At 32.2% G+C, this 26294-nt stretch overlaps 1 protein-coding gene across 2 annotated transcripts in view; it reads right to left on the bottom strand.

The window, feature by feature from the left end:
• Positions 1–26294, bottom strand: part of LOC114337611 (uncharacterized) — a 1328959-nt gene that overhangs the window by 638672 nt on the left and 663993 nt on the right. The gene's annotated exons all lie outside the window — the stretch shown is intronic.

Below are 26294 nucleotides of genomic sequence, written 5' to 3' on the forward strand. Positions count from 1 at the left end.
TGTGGATAAAATGATTTATACTAGATATTGACATCAGACAGAACGTATATTATTATTATATATTTTATCTCGTTATTCGGTGTGGAAGGCACGTATGGAATAAAATAATTTGTGTCCTTGGTTTACAGAATTATAAAAGGGGGCATCCATAAACTACGTCGTTGAGAAGAGGGAGGGGGGGCTTGCTTATTACGACGGAATACGACAGGGGGGAGGGGGGGTATGAGTGACCATTCGACGTCGTTTAATATATTGGTAGCTATATTTAAATTTGTCGCTATTGTGTCTATAAAAATAATTTTTTACTAGCTTCTACCAGCATTAAAGTATCAGATATTCATATAAAAACGTATAGTTTTTGATATGAAATTGAAAATAGAACAAAACGTTTACGAATAAATATACCTTTGTTAAAATTAAAAACAATAATTCTATTATAGATACTTTTATCGCATGCTTTTCATTTCGTTTTTATTATCAGTCACAGCGTTAAAATAATATTAGGTAGCACTTTTGTACAGGACAGCAAAACAATAAGACATTGTTCTTTGGGTTTAAACAATTGCTTCTATATACAGAACAACGGCTGGAAGCAAAAAATATTAAATTCAATTTAATATTTGTCAATGTTAGTTCATTTATGTGCTGCATACGTGTGTGAAACAACAGTTCTGAAGAACGAATAGAAATAAAATGGCATCGAAATCAAAACAAAATAAATATCAAGATTTATATGATGCAGTTAAGAAAGCATACCCCGATAAAAGTGGTGTTTTTTGTCAAAATAAGGCTAATGAGTTGTGGAGTGAATTGAAAAAAAAGTACGCAGATATTAATGACCTACATAATAATACCGATTTGGAAATAAAAAAATTATTGGAATCAGCGACAAAAAGGAAGGCTGCGTTTACAAACTTTTTTGTTACAGTAAGTACCTTTTAAATTTATGATTAATGTTAAGAATAACAAATCACAGTAAAAAAATATTTTAGAAATATTAGTTACTCTGGATATATAAAAATAATTCGTTTTTTCGCCGAGTCTTTTATACACAATTATTATCTAACTAATTAGTATGATTCTTTAAAATGAAAATTTAACTACAAGTAGTCAAGTTTTAAATCTATTAAAATATTTATCAAATGTTCATCTGTTTATTTTTCACTTAACAAACGTTCAGAAAATATAATCTATAATTCTAAAATATCATTAATTTTGTTAAAATGGTAATAATATAACCTGGTATATTGTTTTCTCATTTAATATTTAATTGATAATTTATTGACTGATACGCCTTAATATTGTTTGTTATACCTATTATTAAAATTTGTAAACTTAATCTTAAATATAATATTAATATCAAAATTATACAGGGTGTAGCAAAGAGGTCGGTCATAAATTACATCACATATTCTGGTGCCAAAAATAGTTTGATACCTTTGTACAAATGTGCACATAAAAAAAGTTACAGCCCTTTGAAGTTACAAAATGAAAATCGATTTTTTCCAATTCGTACGTTTTTTCACGGTTTTTGCTGTTAAATTTTAAAGAACTAGTTGAATTGACATGAAATTTGGCATACGCATAGCTAACATGTCTAAGAAAAAAGGTGATATTGTGCAGATGTGTGCTTTTGCCTTGGGGGTGAGTATCACCCCTCTTTGGGGGTGAAAAAATGTACGTTTAAAATAAGTCCGGAACTGGATAAACTGACTGAAGTCACTACTTTTCGAGTTATTTGCGAGTGTATATGTTCATTTTTCAACAAAACAAAACACGTTTTAGACGATTTTTCGCTAATAATTCAAAAAGTAAGTATTTTATTGAAAAAACCATTCGTAGCAAAAATAAAGCCTGTAAAAAATGAAACAAATGTATGCAAGTATATGCAAGAGGTCTTCTAGTAGAAGAAGGGTTAGATAATGAAAAACAGGTTCATATTCGCCCAATTACAAAAAGAATATTTTAACGTGAAATATCCAAAAAATGAAGCACTTTTTGGGGAAAACTCATTACAACTTTTTTAAAGTGTTTAAAAAAGCTTTATTTTGGTTTTCGTAAAAAAAGTTTCTAGCATCAAATGGAAGAAAATTACGCTCAAAATAAAGTTAGTAACTTGTGTTTTGGCAAAAAAAAAATGGGAAAATCACCCCATAATTAGCAACTTTTAATGAAATTAATCGTTACCGCTTCATAAGTTGCTTTACTTATGTTGTGTTTATATGATCTGTAAGTTTCATCGATTCAAATTTTTAAACAAAATTGGTTTTAGAGTAAAATTTTTAATTTTGGAAAAAATGTTCTTTTCAGAAAATAACTTAAAAACCATTAGAGTTACCAAAACTCTCAAAAAAGTAAAAAAAAGTCGACTTGGCTTTTCTGAATATTTTGTGTTTCTTTGTCTTTATGTAAGAAAAATTGGTTAAGATTTGGTGTTTCTAAATTTGCATACACTCGTGATTTAGTGACTCGTTCAAGCCCTTTCAAAAATAAGGACTTTGAACCGATGAAACCTATTCTGAATATTTTGTGTTTCTTTGTCTTTATGTAGTTATGTAGTAGTCTTTTGATGAAGTTCATTTGAGATGCTAATTAGGGTGATTTTCACAATTTTTTTGACAAAAAAAAAGGAACCAACTTTATTTTGAGCGTAACTGTTTACTTTTGATGCTAGAACTTTTTATTATAAAACAAAAATAAAGCTCTTTTTAAACACTTTAAAAAAGTTGTAATGAGTTTTCCCCAAAAAGTGCTTAATTTTTTGGTTATTTCACGTTAAAATATTCGATTTGGAATTGGACCAAGATTGTACGCGTACCCCCTCGTATTTGATTTAAAAAAAAACCAGAAATAATATTGATTTTTTTTAAATCAATGAAGGGGGGTCGTGATTTGCAATGACGACGTCGACATGGTGGGGGTCGTCTCTAAACGACGAATTACGACGGAGGGGGGGGGGGTATTAAAAAGTCCAAATTTTTTACGACGTAGTTTATGGATGCCCCCAAAAAACGCTGAGACCTTTCGATTTTTATGTATAAATGTGCACTTTTGAAGTTATACCTCTTTAGGCGAGTTGGGAGTATATGTATATGTGCGCGAATTCATCAAAAGTCTTGGTCCTGGGCGCAGCTGAAACGTTATACGTACTCTGATTGGGTAATTACAGTGACCTGTCAACAAAACTGTTCAATATGTCGGTTATTTTATTAATAGGTCAATGGTTATGGGTAAACAAATGTTGTGTATATTAGTTTTTATTGTTATGAGGACACAGACAAAAGCAAGTTTATAATTGTAGTGTCTTTTTAAATAGTTTTTAAAAGCAACAGGTACGTAATTGTAAATTGTAAAAGTATTATGTAGGGTGTATTATGAATAATACAAGGTGAATATTCGAAATTATTTAAAAATTTCGTCAAGACATTAAATGCAAAACCCAGTATATTGATACTTAGTTTAGAAAATCAATGTCATTGATTGAGTTATATAATTGAGTTATCATTGAGTTATATAATGTATCATAATGAACTTTATTATGATACAGATTTTCATTAAGATACAGATTTTTAACCAATAGAATCGCGATATGGCATTCGCGATAAAGGTGGCACACGCGTTGTGACCAATGGCGAGTCAAATACATACCCTTTGACAGTTCTCAATATGTAAACAAACTGTCAAACTGACAAACTACTTAATTTATTTCCGTTACAAAATTAATAAATTTGAATATATTTTTGGTTGTGAATGATCATAGAAAAAATCGTGTATACAACTTACATTTAATTATTATCATTATGAAGCTCGTACTCTATACGAAACTGGCCACTAGGCGGCTCGTTTAGTAACCCTCACACTCGCTTCATAATGAAAATCATTAAATGCTCGTTGCATAATACACTATTCTATAACTATTTGTCAACAGCATTCAGTCATTTAGGTACGTCAGCCGAACTCTAACGACTTTTCGTATTTGCTATAAAAACAAATTTGTATAATATATTGGAAAATCCTTCTACAAGCCCAAGATTTCCATGCCTTAACGTTCCAATAAGATAGAAGACGGAAGGCCGAAGGAAGCGTTCGCATTATTTGACTGGAAAAATATGCGCAAACTTTTAAATTTGTTTGTCCGTTTTATTTATATAATGTTCTTCTATTTTCAAATTTTTGACGTCTTCTTTCGATCTTGCTAAGTAGTTCATTTTCTTCATATCTATTTCCAGACCCATCTTTCTGTATTCCTCTTTTAGCTTACTTACCACATAACTGATATTTTCCTCATTTTGAGCCATCACTACTTGGTCATCTGTGAAACATAATGTGCAGAGATAATCGCACCTTATCGGTATTTCCATACCCCTACATTTTGACGTCCAAGTTGTTAGTGCGTGTTCTAAAAAATTTTAATTACAGTTTGTAACGTTCGGCATCCCTATAGTAGTGCTTTTGTTGTTTTGAAATTGGTAATTATATTGTTTACGATTTTTATATAGTATACGCTCTGAGCTTCGCTGGTATCGCCACTAGCGGATTACTAATGCAACTTTCGCCATTAATTTTTAAATTTATTATTTAATTGTTATCGCTTAATATTTACAACGCAAAAAAGTAATTAAATTGTAATCGATTTTTTTAAGATTTTGCTAATCATTTGACGTTCTATTGATGAAATATTAATTTCTTTCTTCGGATACTTTCACAACTATCGTGTAGATGGCGCTAAGATTAATAGATTAATTTATAATTACACATTACGGAATATTAAAAAAACTTAAATTCAGTATTTAAAACGTAAGTATATTTAAGATAAAAATATATATAGTCCTTTTCATGGCCATTTTTCAGTGCCTAACAGTTTTTCGATTTCTCTCTAACGCATTAAATTGTATGTGACAGAAAAAAGGCACGTCGGTGATTACAGACATTTATGACATTTCTTCTAGTTATTCTAGTTGTCGATAGATGGCGCCATAATCAAAAAATAATTATTTATTAAATAAAATAATAATATTATCAATATAATCTGTACAATTTATAAGACTATACAAATCAAAGAAAATACCATTTTATAAATGCAATAGACACAATTGATTTGTTTTTATTCCAAATTGAAAATAAAATGTGACAACTGTCAGATTTAACTAAAATGTCATGTTAGAATAAATGTCATAAATGTGTACTATCACGGACTTACCTTTTTTTCTATAATTTGTGACGCACTGAAAAATGGTCATGAAAAGGAGAATACCAGAGCTTTGACCAAGTAATATTTTTTCTAATTAATGTTTTTAATTTCAATTTTAAATTAATCACTTTGACATTTATGTCAAATTTCCAGGAAAGGTTCCCTGACTTGTCACTACTGGCGCTCACGAACTTTTAAATATCCCCTCTACGTACGAGCTCACAGCGTATATCGTGATGAGCGCGCTAATAACCGGCAAAATAGCACGAAAGATGGAAAACGTATTAGGTTGTGAGATAAGAAGAAATGAAACTAGTCGAGCTGGGAAAGTTAGCGATATTAACCTATAAGTTTAAATTATATTGATTGTTTCCCACCTTTACACGTATCAGAGGAGTATGTCAACTAAAACTGTCACTGTGACAGTGGCAGTTGCCAAACAAAAGATGGAAAACAATAAATATATTATTGTAAATTTATAGGTTAATATCGCTAACTCTCCCAGCTCGACTAGTTTCATTTCTTTTTATCTCACAACTTAATACGTTTTCCATCTTTTGTGCCTTTTTGTCGGTTATTAGCGCGGTCATCACTGTATACATACTTCATTTCCCCTGTATATGTTCTTGATTGCTTGTGTTAGGTTAGCAGGTATCCCAATAATAATTGTTGTCATTGCTTTGTTAGCTCTTTCCTTGTTACGGTGTCGTATACCTTCCTAAGGTCTAGAAACGCCTTGTGCACATCTCTGTTCTCAGCTGTTTTCTTTTCTATTGTCTGTTGTATTGCGTAGATATGATCTAGACATGACTTTCCTGCTGTGAATCCTGCTTGCTCTTCACCGATTTTACCTTCTATACTTTTCTCTATTTTGTTCCGGAGGGTCCTGCCATATAGTAAGTAGTCTTCCCATTGTAGCGATGACGCTTATTCCCCTATTAGTCCTGTCGCCAGTGGGGGTACAACGGCCTCTTTAATTCAGATGGACTTACCCAAGTTTTTTTTATGTATTTTGACCCGTAGAATACGAATTTTTTGGGTAACAGTTGATCCGGATGTCGATAAGATTGTTATAAACAAAGAACTTGAGGAATCGCATAACAGCGATTTCTCGCCAAACAAAACATGTTTTTGTATTTTTTGGGTCATTCTAAGCAAAAAATGTTTCTACAAGTTTTTTCGTAGGATGCACAGTTTTCGAGATAAACGCGGTTGAACTTTCAAAAAATCGGAAAATTGCAATTTTTGAACCCGAATAACTTTTGATTAAAAAATAAAATAGCAATTCTGCTTACCGTATTAGAAAGTTCAAGTAAAATTTTATCGGTTTTGATTATTTGCATTGGTAAAAACTCATTTTTTTATTGTTAAACAAAGCTATAAACACATAGTGCTTGAGTGATGTTTTCAATGATCTCCCATTTAAAATAGAACGAATAGGTAGAGTAGATACAAGTGCAAGCGAGGCTATTTCTACGTAGAATGCATTAAAACGCATGTATTGGGTACGGGAAACACTATGTGTTTCAAGCTTTGTTTAACAATAAAAAAATAAATTTTTAGCAATGCAAATAATCAAAACCGATAAAATTTGACTTGAATTTTCAAATGCGGTAAGCAGAATTGCTATTTTATTTTTTAATCAAAAGTTATTCGGGTTCAAAAATTGCAATTTATCAATTTTTTGAAAGTTCAACCGCGTTTATCCCGAAAATTATGCATTCTACGAAAAAACTTGTAAGAACATTTTTTACTTAAAATTACCCAAAAAATACAAAAAAATGTTTTGTTTTGCGAGAAATCGCTGTTACGTAATTCCTCAAGTTCTTTGCTTATAATAATCGAATCGACATCCGGATCAACTGTTACCCAAAAAATTCGTGTTCTACGGGTCAAAATACAAAAAAAAATTTGGAGGAGTCCATCTGAATAAAGGAGGCCGTTGTACCCCCCTGGCGACAGGACTATATAGTTTTCGTATTTTTTTGTATTTCGTTTCTTATATAGGCTTCCTGCCTTTGTTTAGGAATGTCCTATCCATTTGTTGCTCTTTCCATAATTCGGATCATTCTTCTTAATTTCTCTGTTCCATATTTAATTAGCCCCACTACAATTCCTTCTGGTCCTCCAGCTTCATTGTTCTTCGCGGAATTGAATGCTTGTTTCATCTCTTTGTCTGTTATGACTTGTTTTCTCCTTTGCCATTATTTTTCGTCTCCATCAATGCTGAATTCTGGTCTTTGTTCTATCAGTAGATTTGTATAGTGATTCTTTAATTATTTAGTATGATCTCTTGTAGGATACCTGGTCAATTACAAAATGTTATACTCTCTTTAAAGAGTAGGACGCTGAGACCTGGACGCTCAACATAATACTGATGAACAAGATAGAAGCCTTTGAACGCTGGCTTTATAGAAGGATCTTGAAAATACATTGGACAACCCATACCACCAACGAGAATGTTCTGAGGAGAATAGGTAAAAATAGGGAGTTGTTAAAGAACATCAAAGTTAGATCAGAAAAGTTAGCTACCTAGGATACATAATGAGAAACGAGAACACCCTATTGTGTAACACTCGTTTGTGTCTCCTCTCGATAGTATGTAATTACATAATTTATTCTCTAGAGCTATTCATCAACAGCATTTAGTCATTTGCGTTGGCCAAACTCTAATGACTTTTCGTATTTGCCACAAAAATAAATTTGTAAACTATATTTGAAAATCTTTCTAGAAGCCCAAGATTTCCATGCCTTAACGTTCCAATAAGATGGAAGACGGAGGGCGGAAGGAAGCGTTCGCATTATTTGACTGGAAAAATATGCGCAAACTTTTAAATTTGTTTGTTATCTCTTTGTGGATGCCAACCTACATTTTTATAAAACTCAATTTGTATAACGAAAACAACGGGGAAGTATATACACACACACACACACACACACACACACACACGACGTGTTACCTTGTTATACATAGAGCGAACTGTCAAATATAAATTGGACAAGATTGATTTAGTGACGTGCACGGCTTCTTTTTATTCTTTATCGACCTGGTCAACTTTTTTAATAGTCTTACGAAGGAATATCATTATGGTTATAACAATAATGTTATCGAGCAATGTGACCAAAATTTACAAACAGAGCCAGTCTATTTAATTAATGATCCGGTAGAAATAATCACGGAGTGAAAAAAAACAATTTAAAGAGTACCTAATGGTGAGATGGAACACAAAGCATAGTCAACTGGTAAGTTGAAAAAGATGAGATAATTGAACGACAGCCTACAGACAAGATCGCGACAGCAATACAAGAAATGCAAAATAACAGAACTCCTGGAAAATGTTTGCCAGATGTTTAGAAGCCATGAAGGTGTTACCAGGAAAATGGTCCAATAAGTTTTCAATTAAATATCTTTTTTCTACAACCGTGTCAAAAATGCAATTTTTAGCACTCCATAAGAGCGTTAAAAATGCTACTTTAAGGCACTAGTGCTTTAAAAAAAATTTAAGGCACTGCAGTTCGTATTGACCGTATATGCAATTTTGATGTAATGTCAAAAAAATATAAAATTGGAATGTCAGTCAAGTTCAAGTAAAAGTTTTTGTAGATATTGTCCTGTAATTACGTTTGTAGAAAAAATATTGTATGATATGCGTGTTAAAAAGTACATTTTTAAGGCACTCATGTGAATTGCAGAACTCACTTTCACATGCGTGCTTAAGCGTGTACTTTTAACACTGATATCATAAATAACTATTAAAAATATTTTTAAATATTTTATTAGGATGAAAACTTTGACTTTTATTTAGCAGATGCCGCTACGCACCTATTACCATCACGTCAGTTGCAATGCGGGGATGAGCTCTCGGAGTTTCTTCACTTGGGGCAGAGAGCAGCAAACCTATGCCTCTCTGATGATGACTCTAATTAGAGTCAAAAATCGTCGATTTAGAGTGCTGGTTTGCGCTCTCTGAACTAAGCAAAAATTAAGACAGCTTTGGCTTCGCGTTGCAAGTGAATAAAAATAGTAAACATTTTTATTTCATATTAGTATTATTCCCTTGACTAACATGGGTCCATTTTCCGTTGGAATTTACCACGCTGAACAGTCGGGGTCGTGAATTACAATTTTTAGAATTCCCTCTTGTCTTCTTCGCTTCAGCATCCATTTGGCTTGCAATTTGTAGAAGCCATCGATGTGTTATCAGGAAAATGGTCCAATAAGTTTTCAATTAAATATCTTATATTTTTAAATATTTTTATTAGGATGAAAACTTTGACGTCAATATAATTATTTATACAGGGAGTCCAAAAATTTGTTTTTGAATTAAATTAATTGAGACAAAAAGAAGAATGTATGTAATTCATTTATTTCAAAATACATTTGAGTGCTGTCAGAAAACAGAAAGAACTGTTTATTTGAGAAATAAACATTGTTTTTCGCTTAAATTCAATGTTAAAACTGCCACCTACCTGTCTCTTAGAAGTTTGAACATTGAATTTAACCGAAAAGCAATGTTTATTTGTAATATAAACACTATTACCTGTTTTTCTGACAGCAGTAAAATGTATTTTGAATTAAATAAATTGCTTCTTTTTGTGTAAAATAATTTACTAATTTTTTTTTGTACATCCTGTATAAATAATTTTGTTAGTGTTGATATTACTGAATAGAGAATTAAGTGACCTTTCAAATGAGCTATCACACAACCTCTACTTTCATTTAAAAAAAATCATCGATTACGTCATCACGCCCATATGGATGAAGTCACTAATATGATATATATGCCAAACAGTCATAATTTAAAAATAAAAAATCGATATGTCTCAGGATTTCTCTCCAAATTGGCCTGTTCTCGATATAATGAATTTATTCCAACTCAAACGTCCTCACTGTATATCTATTTATCCAATAAATGAACCAGATTATTCATCATTCACTTTGTCTTTATCCCTAATGGGTCAGCTCCCTATTTACCTACTACTACCAATTAAGTAAGTATTTATAAGTTTTTCTCTTGATTTGTATCAATATTAATCATCTTCACATATATGTTGTAACGGGTCCAAAAGCTGATTTTTATATTTTGTATAATCCGTACACTACGACCAGAATAGCAATAGACGTGAGCTACACGCATACCGGCAGTGGGACGCAGAATAGGGAACTTGCATAAATTTTTAAATATTAAAATAATATTAAAAAACATAAGGTAAAATATGAAAATGATTTAAAACGCTTGCATGCAAAAAAAAAACAAATATTTTTAACCCATACGTTTATTACGAGGCTTTGAAAATGCTATGAAATTCAAATTTCTTAGGAGGCGCTTGAACGTGCTTCTATTGGTCTGACGTCACGGACCACGGTTAACCGGGCTAGGAGTCGAAAACAACGCGATTAGAGTATGACGGGAATTGTATATAACATTTTAATCGCATTTAATTGGAAATTACCAGGTAGTATTTGTATTCTTGAATAGTTCTACAATCAATTGTATAGTTTCAAAGTGAAATTTATAAATCATTAGAAACTGCTACTTTTCTAAAGGGTTTAAAACGCATAAGTACTATTACTCATGAGCGTTTTTCAAAACAAAGCGATTAGGTTATTCTGGGGATTGTATAGTACATTTTAATCGTCTTTAATAATTGAAATGCTAAGGGTAAGTTTAGTTTAATTGAACCGTATTGAACTAACTTGGTGATTAAAAATACAAGATCTTAAATATTTACTAATTAATTGAACAGATTTTGCAAATATTCTCAAAGCATTTCTTTCGCTTATGGCGAAATCATCTCCAAGAGACATAAATGTGTGTCCTGTTCGTATCTTTTTTAGAGTTAAAAATAGATGCATTGTTTGTGTTTTATTTCCATTAACTAAAATGTATAAAATGAAACGTATACAATATAGGTCTGTATTGAAACTTCATCACTGTATAATTCAGAGACAAACTTTTAAATTGTTTTGCTTCCTCTTCTTTCGCATCTTCATCACAAGATACAGAATCACTTTCATTGTACCAATAGTCATCACTACCACTATATTCACTATTATCTTCAAATACAGAACTTCCTGATTCACTTTTTGTATCTTCAAATAATGGTTCAAGTCTTTTATAGGTGAAGTTCCTGCATCCTTATTATGTATTTGCAATGGTGACAACCCGACTATAACACTCCTTTGAAATTTACACTGAATACCTTTATTGAGATACCGTTTTTGAGGTAAAGCTGGTTGGTTTAATTCAGGTCCTGATTCAACTAAGTTTGTGAAATTAGGATCACACTGTCTATTCGCGGTGTGCAAGTACTTGGAAGGGATACGTGAAACGATCGTGCGCGAATAGCGGAGAAATATTGCAACTTTCTTAAATAATTCATATTGTCAATTGAAATTGTCAAATTGACGTACATTTCATATCTACTGTCATTGAAGGAGAAAAATTATATGTTGCTCCACAATATTGATATGATATGCAATTATTATATAAAGGTTAATTTAATTAATTGTATTTTGCTTGCAGTACTGCATTTTAATAACGAATTTTATTTATTACATACAATTGTTTACGTTTTCATCACATAACCTGAATCTTATTTTTTCTTCTTATTATTTTTTTGGGCTATGGCCTTGACAATTATCCAGCAACCAGGACTAACGTAATTCGTCAATACAATTAAAAGTGCGAATAAAAGTGCAGAGCGTAGAAATAGGTGTCGCTTTGCGCAACTTGCACGGTCCCAATTATCGTCATTGACCTCTAGAACAGACTTAGATGTAGAAGCGGCATCTTCAAGAAGCTGTCGTTTAGACCTTTTAAGGGCTGCTTCCCTCACAGGCTGAGAAAAAGCTCGTTTTCTATCTGGTTGACAATCAAATATGTACGGGACAACACCTGACTTAATATTTTTAGGACCACCCATAATCTTGAATTATAATATACAGGGTGAGGCAGATAAAGGGCCTATTAGAAATATCTCGAGAACTAAAAGCAATAGAATCATGAAAATTGGAATACAGGGGTTTTGAGGTATGAACTATTTAATGAAAATATTTTGGTCTCTTTGCTACTTCCGGTTATACTGGAAGTTAATTATACCTTCGTTTTTTTAAATGGGAGACCCTGTATATTTTTACACTTTTAGATTCTGTTCGATGTCTTCTTTTTTAAAATATGAGGTTTTGTAATATTATACAGGGTATTTTAAAAGATAATTAGGGTTTTTTATAAATTTTGTAGCAAACTTCACACCCTGTAGAATTGTACTGATTTGATATCAAAAACTCCATTTATGTTCAAGTGATTTTTAATATAGTCTATTATTATTAAAAATTAATAATATAGCGAAATGTTTGATTGTAGTATACAGGGTTGGTTGAAACTCGGAATGGGTATTTTCTGAGTTTTCTTAAATAGAACACCCTGTATTTTTGTATTGTAATGAAATTATATTTGATAGTACTTTTTTATTTCTTAAGCATTCCCTATACCTAACTGCTTTAATTTGTATGTTATTCGTAGTTCTTTAAGCCAAACATTAACTGCAAAAAAATTACGTGAAATTTTATTAAGTTTGCCGTGAAAATATTTAATCATAAATAATTTTTCGAAAATAAACGCATATTAATCTTTTATTAAGATTAATACTGGTAATAACGCATTATTAATACTGGTTGATATATCAAAATACCTACGTAGTTAAGATTGTTGGTGTGTTTAATATTAATAAAAACATACAATATTCTAATATCTAGTTCGCTATGACTTTGACACTAAATATGCTTAAGGTGGTATGACACAATGTTAAAATTTATATAGTTTTTAGGTACAGTTACCGTCACTATTTCAAAACCAATCTTCAACTTAGTGATATGTACGTGAACTGTAGACTTTCTATTTTAATGGTATCTAGTTAAAATTTCCAAAGAAAGTAGTATATTTTTTATAACTGTACATAAAGGAGTCCATGTCATAACTTACTTAGTAACTTGTTGTAAAAATTCGTTTTGCATAATAATTTTTGAACTTGGGTAGAAAATAACTACCAGAAACGATTAACTATGCAAAAAGCTTTATTTTAAACAAAATTTCATTGTCCGTACTGCCATAATTTTTAAATTAACTGTACCTAAAGGTAAAAATTATTGTTATAAGCTGCAATCTGGGGATTTTGTTCATATTACAGCAATAAGTTGGCATTTTTCTAGTGATAAGTTAGTTCCGCTGTCACTTAATAGATGAGAAGATGAGTTCACGTGTCATTTAGTAGATGGCAGCAGTGATGTATTAAATGGCGACAGATGCGCGTTTGCCGGATTTTAAGAAAATCTGCAAACAATTGAAAACGAGTTTTGTAACCACGGAAATACAATGAATCACGCGGTTTTGTTTAGAAAAGTGGCCCCACCCCCTCCCAGTACACATTTTGGGCCTTGTTTGACTTTCAATCATGATTGTATAACGTCACAGTGTCTTAACAATACAAATATACATATTTTATGCTTGAAACTGTGACGTTATACAAATGGTTGAAAGTTTAAACTAGGCTCAAAATGTCTTAAAGTGTTTACTGGGGGATTATACTAGTTTTGACATAATACATAGATAACCTAAGCTGTAGTATGTTATGTGGGGCGTATCTAAAAATAATTTAAGTTTTATTCACTTTCTGGCAAATTTAATTTTTATAATAACGCAAATAATGCATTGTTCGGATACAATTAGCTTTTTGTAAAGACGATGACATCGACATTTTTACACACATTACACATGCCAATGGCCATTAGTATTTGTTGAGGCATTATCCTAATAAAAAAAATTGTAGACAAAACAATATTGTATAATCATTAATTAATTTATGTCAAATATTTCCGTAAGTGAAAAACAATATTGAAATTTACTGGAGTAATAATTAGATAAACCGATATGCAGACGATAAAGTTGTGGTTGCTAGCAGTATTGATGAGCTTCAGCATCTTATGGACAGGGTACCTACAAAGAGCGAGTTAAAAAAGAGAATTTAACCTTCAACATAAATAAAACAAAAATAGACACTGGTGAGCAAAACTCAAAAACCTGCCAGACAATTGAAAATAAAAAACCAATTCAACACGTAGAATTATATGTATACCTTGGAATAGTCGTCAACTCGAAATGGGATCAAAAAACCGAAATACGATGTAGAATTGAAAAGGCCAGAGCTACATTTAACGTGAGAAATATATTCAATCATTGCGACATATCTGTCCCACTAAAAATATGGCTGCTAAAATGCTATGTATTTCCAGTCTTGTTGTATGGAGCAGAGACCTGGACAATAACGGAAACACTATCGAGAAGGCTAGAGGTATTCGAAATGTGGGTGTACCGACGTATCCTCAAAATATTATGGACGACTCACACCACCAATGCAACGAATAGGTATTGCGCCGAATGGGAAAACAAAAAGAAATATCTTTCGCAATTAAAACACGAAAACGTGAACACCTAGTTCATATATTATGAGACATGATAAATATCGTATACTGCAGCTGATAATATAGGGTAAAATAGAGAGTAAACGTGGACCCGGAAGAAGAAGACACTAATGGCTTCAAAACTTACGCCAATGGTTTGGACTAACATCGATCGAGTTATAGACACGCTGTAAACAAAATTACAATTGCTATGATGATAGCCAACTTCCACAACGGACAAGGCACATGAAGAACAAGAATTAGAAATGAGATGAAAATGTAAAATTTTCCGAGGAAAAAAACTTCCCGTGTTGACATTCCAACATACAAATCAATGGTATCACCCTTCAGAGTTCCCAAAGATTCATATACCTGGGCACAGAGGGAAAGAGTCATCTAGTAGACCACTCAAAAAAATTAGAAGACGCATTGAAATAGCAAGATATGGCTTCATGAACATGCTTAAAATGCTCTGTAACCCCAAGCTATCAGTCACAATAAGATTGAGAACACTAAAGTGTTATGTGTGGTCTCTATTACTATATGGCTGTGAGACCTGGACATTAAAACAGTATGATGTCAACAAACTGAATTCATTCGAAATGTGGATGTACCGCCGAATGCTAAGAATAAGCTGGACCACCAAAACTACAAATGAAAAAGTACTGGAAATAATGAACACACGTCCTCATCTGGTCAATACAATCAAAATTAGAAAGGCGTATTATCTTACACATAATGCGCCATAGGGAATTTGAGCAGCTTCAGGTAATATTAGAAGGCAAAATCGAAGGTAAAAGGGGTATAGGAAGAAAGAAAAAATCTGGGCTCCTTATTACATTATTAAATTATTACAAATATAATCTAAATACAATAAGTGATAAAATATTTCCAAATGAAACGTTTTGTATCTATTAGCATTGTTTAAAAAAAGATAAAAATTTGTCTAGTTATACAATGCTATTAGGTCTGGATCCCGCGTATGAAAAAAAAGTTGATTAATAGCAAGCTGAAAATTTGTTAATAGCTTAAGGGTGTCTAGTCGAATAAACTTTGATATATGGGAACACTGAAACAGGGGTAGTTTTAATTGTGGAACAGGTTAAAAATTTGGAACGGTCACAGCACGAAAACGGCACATTTATTTTGTCCGACAGAACAGACTTAAACTCTCCGAACAGAGATTAAACTCTCATGAAAAAATCAGACTGCTATTTATTACCTGTCATAATTCCTGTCATTTGACATATTCTACATGTTCCACTCATTAAAACGCCCATTTGGTGATAAATAGCAGTCTGATTTTTGCATGAGAGTTTAATCTCTGTTCGAAGAGTTTAAGTCTGTTCTGTCGGACAAAATAAATGTGCCGTTTTCGTGCTGTGACCGTTCCAAATTTTTAACCTGTTCCACAATTAAAACTACCCCTGTTCCAGTGTTCACACATATCAAAGTTTATTCGACTAGACACCCTTAAGCTATTAACAAATTTTCAGCTTGCTATTAATCAACTTTTTTTTCATACGCGGGATCCAGACCTATATCTATTAATAGTAAGAATTTACCATTTCCAGGTAAAGAACTAAACACCCTCATCTGTAAAAATACAATACAAGTACGATTGAAGGCGAATGGTACCGATCGATCGGTAACGATCATAAGTTCTATTTAGTACTTGGCAATGGCAACAACGCCGTCGTTAATAGAATTAAAATTCGTCGTTATTAAAATGTTCGAATATATATACGTGCTGCCATCTACTGAAAGAATTGTTAAACGTTTAGTTCCTATGATCACCAACCATTTTGACTGTGGCGTTTACATACCCCCTTAAACTAAAATAAGATTTGCTTAAACATTCTACTATTTTTGAAGTTCCAGTTGCTTTGCTACCATTACTAATATGAATTTTTCTAATGAGGAATTGATTCAGATGTTTTTTGTTCTAGGATAGTAGAACAAATAAAAATGTGCTACTAGCAATAAGAATTTATCATCAGCAACTCTATGGTAGATGACAACCAAAAAGAGAAACTTTTCAAAATTTACTAGAGCGGTTTCAACGAACTGGACATTTAGATTACGAGAAATCTGACCTAACAAAAACTATTGTAAATGTTTAAAATGAATTAAATGTTAGTGTCACTGAGAAACTGAATATTAGTATGAACGTTCTCGTAATCTAAGTGTCTGTGGTTTGTTTTTAATTATTTAAGGATCATTCTAGATTAACATGTATTTATTTTCAAAAAATTATTTATGACTGAATATTTTCACGGCAATCCTAATAAAATTTCACGTAATTTTTTTTGCAATTAATGTTTGTTTACTCCATAAATGGAGTTTTTACTAGCAAATCAGTACAATTCTACAGGGTGTGAAGTTTGCTACAAAATTTATAAAAAACTGTAATTATCTTTTAAACTACCCTGTATAACATTATAAAACCTCATATTTTAAGAAAGAAGACATCGAGCAGAATCCAAAAATGTAAAAATATATAGGGTGTCCCATTTAAAAAAAAACGAAGTTACAATCAACTTCCGGTATAACCGGAAGTAGCAAAGAGACCAAAATATTTTCATTAAATAGTTCATACCTCAAAAACCCTGTATTCCAATTTTCATGATTCTCTTACCTTTAGTTTTCGAGATATTTCTAATAGGCCCTTTATCTGCCTCACCCTATATAGTACTTATCCATGTCTTGTTCCAACTGTAACCAATAAACAAGTTTTAGTAGGCACATTTCATGAAACGACAACTAATATTTTTTCTTGAAATAGAAAATTATTTTCTTATTAGGTCTTATTAGGTATCTAATTAGATAAATACTCACATCGAAATGATCCTCACAGAAATAAAGACCTTTGCTTCTTTGTGAAATGTCCTTTTTTATCTCGCAAGCCTGAGTTTAGCCATTTTAATCGACGTTTTTGCACGAATGATCATTTTTGACTGTTTACCGTGACAGATTTTACGTCAGTAGGTGACATTTACTATGTATGTATTTATCCAATAAACAAATAGTGGATGATTTTATGAATAATCATGGTCAAATAGAAATACAAGGTGAAATTGTCAGAGCAAGAAGGTTAGTTACACCAGCGGAACGACTTGTGCTCTCCGGCGTATGTCCTTCAATACCGCACGACTTGCTAATCAATGAGTTACAAAAAATCGGCATAGTTCCTGTCTCCCCCATGACATTCCTCAAAATTAGTGCTTCTATGCCTGAGTTCAATCACATCCTTAGTTTCCGAAGACAAATCTATATCAGTCCTCACAGTCTAACACTACCAGAGTCATTTACTCTTGTTTTTGACAACACGATATATAGAATATTCATCTCTCAAGACAGTTTAGTTTGCTTTAGATGCAAGAAGCCAGGTCACATTGCATCACAGTGCTCCAAACCACTAGCTCAACTAAACCCCAACCAAAACAATGAAGCATCGGCATCCAGTGCAACAAATATATCTTTGCAAGCACCCAATGATACAAACCCTTCTCAGTGTGAACAAATGTATATTTCCAATGTCCCGGAGATACCGAACAAAGAAGATGAATCAAATAAGGACAGTCACATAATTAATCAACCAAAACGTAACTTTGATGAAATTATTTCACCTGAAGCAGATCCATCTTCAAAAGAATGTAACATTTTTCCACCACCTAAAGTCCAAGCAAAATCTAAAAAAGCTAAAATTAGTTCAGCAAGCACTTCGGAATGCTCATTTTCTCTCTTACTTGACCCTGCTAAAAACTTCATAGAAAATCACCCTCTACCTTTCCCTCTAAACTTTGATCAACTTAATATGCTCCTAATGAATATCACGGGATCAACAGATCCTATAACCACAATTCAAGAATATACCACAGACCTATCAGCTTTGTCCCATATGCTCAGTCTAGTTTACCCCCATTTAAAGGAAAGATCCATAAAACGAAAATTCACGTCCATAAAGAAAAAAATTAATAGTTATCTTGGCAGTGAGGCGTCAGACTGGGAAAGTGACACATCTCAATTAAGCCAACATTAAGATTCAAGTTTCTACTTCAAAAGAATATTGATGGAATTTTTCATCGCCTTGTTATGCTCCTACATCTTTCTCTGCATTCCAGAATCTATACTGTAGAGCTCTTTGGTTTGTTTAAAGCCATCAAACTATGTATATATTAAAAACCTCCCTTGTTGCCCAGTCCTTTCCGACTCTCTTAGCACAGTCAAAGCTATGCAAAATATATACCATAAACACCCCATTGAGAAAAGAACCAAGGCCGAACTAATGGAAGCTCAAGAAAGTTTCAGAAGAATCCACTTCCTGTGGATACCATCCCACATAGGCATTGAAGGAAATATGAACAAGCAGATACTAGTGCGCGTAACGCTATCACTAATGATGCATCAGAAAGAGAGTGTCGGAGTGTCGCTAGCGATCTAAAAGTTCATTCCAAAAATAAAGTGTTAGTGCGTGGAATCCAATTATTGCTTCAAAGGTTTAATTGTATACAAATTGTAATTCATTTTTACCAATTTTTGATTTAATATTTTTACAAATGTTACAGAAATGTCGCTAATAACCTTCGGGTGGATGGGACTTTTTAAATAATAAAAAAAAAGTTGAAAACTTGGAAATACCAATGCCATCATAAAGAAAAACGGTGGATTTAATCATTGAATATTCTGCCCAGAGGCTTCCAGGAGCTTTCAACTGCGTATGTCTTTGAACGAAATATGCCAATAGAGTATTTTCTTCAATTCTTAAATTCTTGCCTTCGCACCATTTTTTAAAACTTTGGTATTTATTTTGATAACGGATTTTGGATTTTTCGGGAATAATTGCGGAACACCCTTCTTCCCAAGCCCGTTCAATTTCTTCAAATTCACTTTCGCTCTTATTTTAATTTATAATAATCAAAATTGTACGTAAAATTATTGACAACTAAATAAAAACTCAATTCTCCATGGTTGTTATGCACCCTAGTTACTACCTAACAACCAAAGTATCTATCTTGATAAAATGAATGAAACTAGTCAATATGACGAAAGTGTTTAATTTTATAAATTATAATGGTATCAATCGTGCAAAAAACGTTATAAGCATGTCGAACGTTAAGGGTAACCGATCTCAGACAATAATTGGAGTCGTCGCTCCGCTCCTCCTCCAAATAATTGTCTTCGATCGGTATAAAACCCTTACCGTTCTCCATACTTAATATACTATTTTGGTTCTGCTAGCAGAGTAAAAAAATGTTTGTTGGATATTCTGACAGTTGTGCTTTGACATTCCGGCATTATATAGTACTTATATTACGCAGATTTGTTTTCAATTTTGATAAAGTATATTATACACTAAATACACTAAATACAATAATATAAACACCGAGCAAACAACACAGTTATTCGACACGCACAACTAGCAATGGCAAAATACATTCAATGCAATAGCTCACCGAACGGGCAAACGAGAATAGTGGTTGGTGACGTCAGACCCCAGCTCGCGCTTTTGAAGTTGTTTGAAACGGAAATTTTGGGCGCGGAACTTTGATCAGTTGTTGTACGTACGCCATTCATTGTTAAGGCGTAATATTTTGAATATAACATTTTTAAACAAAAATTAACAATTTTATGCAAAAACATTTTTATGTGCAAGTTCCCTATTCGTTTGGGACAGATTACAGGGTTGCCACGGTTACTACAAATATTGATTGATTTCGTTTGAAATGGTGTTTACATGAATAGTTGTTTATAACGAGTTGCATTTAATTATTTAAAATTTGTAAATTTTAAATGTTTATTTAACAATGTTCGGGTGCTATAAATTCTTTATACTTACTATAGAAATAATATAATATATATGTTTTGACCAGTCTGAAATTTCCCCCTTCGTTAAATAATCTTAAAATATTTATATCCTAAAATGTTTTCCAAATGTTCAACAAATATAAATTCTTTATACTATAGAAATAGTCTAAATAATATGTTTTGACAAGTCTTTAATTTCCGTCTAGTTTGAATAATACTAAAATATTTATAGCCTAAAATGTTTTCCAAATTTTCAGTCATAAAAATATAAAAACAATGGTAGTCTAAGCCAGTGGCGACGCGTGACTTTTTCTGAAGTGTTACCAAAAGCAGATGCAAAAAATCTTATTTAAAAAAAATGAAGATATGGCTAAATGTATATATACACTCACCGGCACAAAATTCCGCCACCCAAAATTTTTGATTAAGTTTGACAATCTATAACTTTATTATTTGTACTTCGATTTTCAAGATTCTTGCACGAGTTTGTAGGTACATGTATTGATGTCAATTGCTATTATTCCGGTAACAAAAATTTTTTGCTTAGATGGCATCATACGGGAGTGAATGTAAGCGTTGTTTTTTCTCCTAACTTTAAAAAATTCTGTGGAAAAATTGGAGGGCTGATTTTGTTTCATACCCTTTTTGTATTATCCTGGAGGTATCACTAAGGTCTTGTTTTTTGAATTATCTGCGAATATGAGTGGATGTGTCAATGTTGTTCAAAAAAAATTCTTCTCGATGAGCCACGTGCTATATATGTGCACTGTCACGCTCATAGAGTGAATCTAGTCGTTCAAGATTCCTTCCAGAAAATCTTGCATGTCAGTGATTTCCTCTCTGATATAAAAGACATTATCACTTTCATTCGAGATTCTCCGAAAAGACTCAGCCATTTCAAGCTATTTCAAGCCTCAGATAAATCTCCAGCTCTTTGCCCATTTTGTCCCACTCGCTGGTGTGTGAGAGTTTTAAAGAGTTTCTTAAAAAATTACGAGAATATAAGTGAATTCCTGGAACAGCAGAAATCGCAGCCAAGCGATGGAGGATCAAAAGCTAGCGGATTCCTCAACAAAATTTCGGATTTCGGATTTTACTTCCTTCTTAAGTCTATAATACTTATATTCGAAAGAATAGAGACATTGAACACGATCCTGCAAGGACAAGCACTTGATTTTAATAAAGCAACCAAACAAGTAGAAACTGTGAAAACGTCTTTGCTGTCGATTCGCAATGAAGGCAGGTATGATGAATTGTGGAACAATGTTAAAACAGAGTCTGAGCAATTGGATTTGAACGAACCAATATTGCCCAAAAGAAGGAAGGTCTCAAGGAAAGTAGATGACATGAGACAAACCGAACACAATTTTGACGATGTTAAACAATTTTACCGCCAGATGTACTATGAAATTATTGACATGACAGTGACTAGCTTGACGACAAGATTTGAGGGGGATACATTGAAGCATCTCAGAAAAAATTGAGGCATTTGCGCTGGACAGAGCGGAAAATGCAAATTATGTGACATCCTTTTACAAAGAAGACTTCGATGGCGATAGATTGGCCCTTCATAGAAACATGTTCTTGGATATTACATCACAGCGAAATGTCGAACTTGAATCTATACAGGATATAGTGACATATCTGAGGAGTCATAGCGAGCTTTATGATATTTTACCTGAATATTTAAAATTCATAAAGTTGTTGCTGGTAATACCAGTCTCATCATGTACGACCGAAAGATCTTTCTCGTCATTGAGAAGATTGAAATCATTTTTAAGATCAACAATGAGCCAGAAGAGATTAAATGATGTATTAATACTGAATGTTCATGGCGCCATGGTGGAAAATCTCGATTTGGAACAACTCTGCAATGAGTTCATCAAACGGTCCTCTGTTAGGATGAACTCTTTCTCATTGTTCGATCCTAGAGAAAAATGAAATATAATATTTTACAGCCGTTGTCTGTTGTCTTATCATGTTCTATTGGCTAATGGCAGTTTTATATGTATTAATTTTTTTTATTAGTGTAATGTTGATCATGTCGTGTTTATGTTTTTCGTAGATATTGGATATAGCAGGGGTGGGCAAAGTGCGGCCCGTGGGCCGCATGCGGCCCTTTATACATTTTTTTGCGGTCCGCGGAAAAAAAGTGAATTATTTTCATTTAAAGATTTTTTTTTAATTAGTTCTAATATTGAAAAATAAATATAGACAATGCAGCAATTAATTAATAATTTCGCAGCGGGTGACTTTTTCGCAAATTTTTAACATAACGCGGGCAATTGGAAACGATATTTTTGAAGTAGTCTGGAACTGTTTGGGAAACTTTAAATTAACGCTGTAACCACCTAGTAAGTGTAACAACTGACGGAGCACCAAATTTAAGAGGAACAAATATTGTAATGTTGAGGAAACTTGAACAATTTTCAGAACATCAGTTATTATTTTTCACAGCCTAATCCATGAGCAGGTATTGTGCAAAAATGTTTTTCAAGTAGTCAACGCCAACGTCATTTCAATTATAACTAATATTGTTAATTATTCGTTCAATAGGATTAATGAATCATCGTGCATATTTTTATATTATTTAATTCTTTCAAAGAAAACAAAAACAATGAAGGGAATCTAAGATTTTTCAAATTTATAACTTTTGATTTAAATGACGCGTGTTGCATATTACGTATGATGCGTGTTTGCATCTATTTAAGCACGGAATTTCCCTTCAAATATTTAAGTAACTAATAGAAATGTGAAAATATAATTCACTATTTTATTTGGGAATAAGCCACAATTTAAGTTTGAAATAAATTTATTTGACGTTTCCATTTCCACTTCGGAAATCGTTATCAAAATACAAAACATTAATAAATGAAACTAATTAAATACATGCTTAATTTATTAATGTTTTGTATTCTGATAACGATTTCCGAAATGGAAATCGAAACGTCAAATAAATTTAATTTCAAACTTAAATTGTAGCTTATTCCCAAATAAAATAGTAAATTGCATAAGATGTCACAAGAAAATAGCTTCAGAACAATATTAGGGAAAAAAGAAATAGGTTCAGAGATAAAATAAAAATAAATAAATATATAGATACACATATATTTGAGGAAAATACCATGCTGTTTAGGGGGAAGGGGCACGGTTTGAAAAATTTTTTGTTTGAAATTTTTGATTTTTTTTATTTTAAATGAAAGTACATAAATAAATAAATAAATAAAATTCAAGAATACTCTCTAAAATTTTCAGCTTGACCGGAGTAAAATTACCGGAAGTAAAGCATGTTTAATATCCCTACCTTCGATTCGCTTTGCAGATGCTTGAGCGTAGTGAGAAACGTTCAACAGCTGTTCCCGTCTCTTTTGTAAATTACTCTACGATTCAAAAATATATTCCGGCGTGCATCTCTTTACGATTTGACAAACAAAAAATAAATGGAAATAAAAGTTGTCAAACTAAACGCGTTTTTCTCAAAACTGCTTTTTTCAAAGGCGGTGGACATTGTAACTCCTATTTGACAGATCCACTTGAAATTTTTCATAGATTTTCTTTAGACATTTCGTGAGGTAACTGTCGAGATATGTTTTGGTTAAAAATAATAACTATGTTGATTTTTACCCTATTTTACAAAAATTTCGTAATTTTGACTTGTATTTTGAGTGATATCAAAAACTCAAAAATCGTTAATAAAACTAAAAATCTCAACAGCGTTACCTCGAGAAACTCATATACCCCAGGCTGTGGGTGAAACATAGGTCGATTTCAGGATATAATTCAGGAATTTTTGAAACCTATCAGGTGTTGTAAAGGACGATGCCAGGAATAACTTCTACTAAAATGTAACCAAAAATATTGTGCGTTTTTTTTTAATTGCGATTTTCATTTGTTAAATTTGCAATTTTTATTGATTTTTAATTTTGTAGCTTAGGATATTGATTTTAGAGAAAAACTTTTTAATAGAAAGTTGTATTAAATTAAAAAACCTACAATTTGAGCTATGGTAAGTTTAATTTCGTTAACTGGTTATTACAAAACAGCCTGCGAAAGGTCCAAAATGGCCGTTTTTTACAATTGCATTATTTATTGTACAAATAATTTTTTTTATTTTTTAAAGCTTTAAAATGAAGATCTTTCAATTCCAAACATAAAAAAAAATTGTAAAGCCAGATTAACGAATTTGTTGCTTAGATATTATAAATTGTTTATCCCAAGAGGTCAAATGTCGAAGGCTATAAATTAAAAAAAAATCGTAGAGTTGGTGAAACATCTAATCTCCTTCTAAGGAGTTATATTTTCATATTCTGATGTAAATAAATGCGTAAAACATTTTTAAACCTCTAATTTTTGTGTTTGAAAATAAGGGGATAAATTTCGTTATAAACATTTAGAGCTGAAGCGGCCCTGTACATCCTATGAGTTTTTAACTTACATATTATTGTTGCTGAAGATGAGACAAAGATTTATAAAAAAATAAAAAATTTCTACGACCAACTGAAGCCGAGATAATTTTTGGGTTTGAAAATAAGGGGGCAAATTTCGTTATAAACATTTAGAGCTGACGCGGCCCTGTACATCCTATGCGTTTCTAACTTACAGATTATTGTTGCTGAAGACAAAACGAAGATTTATAAAAAAATAAAAATTTTGTACAACCAACAGAAGCCGAGATAATTGTTTTTTTTTTTTTTCTTAAGTCGTAGTGCCTTTATTTATAACAATTTAGAAATTATTTTACAGTCATTGACTAAAGAAAGACTTATATTATCTTAAAATAAAAATTATTATAAAATATAATTCCATTTAATTATTAAAAATTATTTTTAAAATCGGTGCTTTTGCGAGCGGCCGAATTTTGCAAATCGTCCGGCTCGCTTCAAATCCGCGCGGTCGGAAAATTTTTACGTAACTTGTATTAAATTTTGACAGAAAACAATTTAATAATATTACCATTATAATATACAGTCTATTTACCACTGTATTTGTTTTTCTAGATAAACTTTTATATGCTACCCAGCATAAAAATGCTGGGTAGCATTTAAAAATTTAGCTACCCAGCCCACCCTACCTTTTTCAGCACAAAGACAAAAACTTCAATCGAAGGTGAGGTGCACCGGACGGAATTTCTAAAAGTCGGCGCCGCTGGTTTACTCCTCTTGGTTAAAAAATAAACCGTAGAGGCACATTGAAGGAACAGACAGGACAGAGCCATGTCTATACAAAAGAGAAAGAAGAAGAAGATTTATTTTGTTTCTCGTGTTATAAAACTGATGATGACAATGATGTCTAAACGCGTCCTTAATTTTATTAAATACAAAATTGTTTTACAATTTGTGGTTTCAGTTGAGATTAGTAATCGGTACTAATATTCTAGAATCATATTTAAATCAACACGTTATACTTATTTGGTAGATACCTACACCTACTCGTATATTGCCCGAGGGCGTATGAAGGTATAAAAAATATCGCTCAAAACCGATTACTCAGATCATATTTATATTTTTGCTGGTATTGCTTAATGTAATTTAAATTTTCATAAATTGTTCGGAGGTGTTTCAATTTTGAAGTGTATAATTTTGGTGAGATTATACCTCGTCGGACCGCCATTGGTCTGTGATCATTGTTGCTCACCAACACTGGTTTGACCGGCTTCATTCCTCATTCGTCGGCGAATTTCAGTCACAATCTATTATTGAATAATCTCATAAAAAAGTAAAAATTGCGTTGAATGCGCTCATATACCTATTTATTTATATTATAATTAAAAATTACCTGCCATTTTATAGAACACCTAATGGAAAACAGTAGTTTTGAGTTATAGCTACAGTTATA

The sequence above is a fragment of the Diabrotica virgifera genome, chromosome 4, assembly GCF_917563875.1.
Source record: "Diabrotica virgifera virgifera chromosome 4, PGI_DIABVI_V3a".
In the NCBI taxonomy this organism is placed as follows: Eukaryota; Metazoa; Arthropoda; class Insecta; order Coleoptera; family Chrysomelidae; genus Diabrotica; species Diabrotica virgifera.